The sequence below is a fragment of the Convolutriloba macropyga genome, chromosome 8 (assembly GCF_964194025.1).
Source record: "Convolutriloba macropyga chromosome 8, txConMacr16.3, whole genome shotgun sequence".
Classification (NCBI taxonomy): domain Eukaryota; kingdom Metazoa; phylum Xenacoelomorpha; order Acoela; family Convolutidae; genus Convolutriloba; species Convolutriloba macropyga.
In genome coordinates, this window is record NC_134475.1 from 21,681,451 (window position 1) to 21,683,215 (window position 1,765).

Consider the following 1,765-nt stretch of genomic DNA (forward strand, 5'->3'; position numbering starts at 1 on the left):
CAAAAAAGAAAAACAAAACGCGTAGTACCAAAATTAGTTGAATATAAAATCGTTAACCATATTAATTAGGAACTCACCGGAAGTTGGTTTCCGCCTGTTTTTACTTAGACTATGCCCGAAGTTGAGATAAATAAGATACAATAGTGGCAAAGTTCAAAAATTCAACAATATTTTCTCAAAACAAATATATTCAAAGTCATAAGAGACATAAGATAACAACAGAAAAATATGAATAGGTTCTTTTATACTTCCTAAAAACTAATTGCATCTTTGATTGGGGACACTAAGTGATTGGGCTAGAAAAGTATAAGAAATGAAAGCAAAACGAAAGAAATCCACAAAATTTTTACAAAAACATTTTGTCAGAGCCATTAAAGCCATGAGCTTAACTCTAAAACCACCTCGTTGGGTCTCGTTTATTTTAAATAGTTTCCTTCTTTAATTGAGGCCTGGTTTTAAATTCTTGTCCGTAATTTACATAAAAATCATTTACGTAGCGGAAATATTTTGAAAAAGGTCTCACGCCATTAAAATCTAAAAAATTTTTGTCGTAAGGATCCATAGTGAGATCAAGATCAGCCCAGATGTTGCTGCGCGTCTAACAAAACACTCAATTGTTGCAATCGTTGCCAAATAGATCAATTCTATACAAAATTTTTCAGTTTGGCAAAAAAAATGCATTTTGTATAATTATCGAGTTTGAATTGGCAAAAAATTGGCAAGATTATAATCCCAGAAGACTCATAAAGCCAGCTGGAGTACAACTAGCTCTTTTTTGAGCTTAGGAAGAATCTGGCCGCAGTTTTAAGGTTTCTCCTTCCAGCAAATTTAAAACAAGCGGGCTAAAAAAGCAAATTGGTCCCATTTTTGACGAAAAAAAAATCCTGAATTTTGAAAAATTTAGCACAAATTCTAGCCAAAAACTTGGAGAGAACATTTCAATAACCCTCCTCTATCTTTAGAGAGAAAATCTATAACACTACAGTTAACAACTTTAGCAAAATTGACGAAAATTTGGTTAAGATTGACGAAAACTTGGTCAAAAAAGTGAACAAAAACAGCTGAAATACGTCTAATATTCACAAAACTTTAAACCTTGATAGCTCTTTATAAAAAGCGAAAATTGAAAAAATCTTTTCAAATCCATATTCTATGCTGGACGGGCTTTCTAATGATACTCCTCACAACTCTCAACGATTATTATATTGATCGGCCATAATTGTCTGAACAAAAAAAACCATTTGAGTATATAGTTCCTCCCCGCTCAAGAAGGGTCGGAACAATAAAATGACTTATTTCGCTTTTAGGTCAGGTCAAACGCCTGAACAAAGTCAAGCTGCTAAAAATCAAGAAACATATCTAGTGAAATCATTACAGAAAAGACACGAAAGCTTACCTAAATCAAAAGTATCAAAGAAAAAACAACTATACAAGAAAATAACTATCAAAGAAAAGAAGAAATGGATACAGGACTTCAAAAAATCACATTTTTTCAGGTTCTTCATTCCGTTTGCTCTCAGACGACTGACTGTCTGTGGCTTTATTCTATCGTTGTCTGCTTAAAGAAGTTCACTTAGTTAAAATAATTTCGCCGCTCTTTCATTCGACTTTTGGTAGTTTACAATTGATTTCAGCAGCCAAAATTGTTAATAAGAGCAAATTAAATCACTCAAAACTTCCCCTTCAGTAAATTCAATTCAACTGCTTCAATTAGAGACTGCTTCAGAAGAAGAGACGATTTAGATCACACAAAAACATTAAGTCA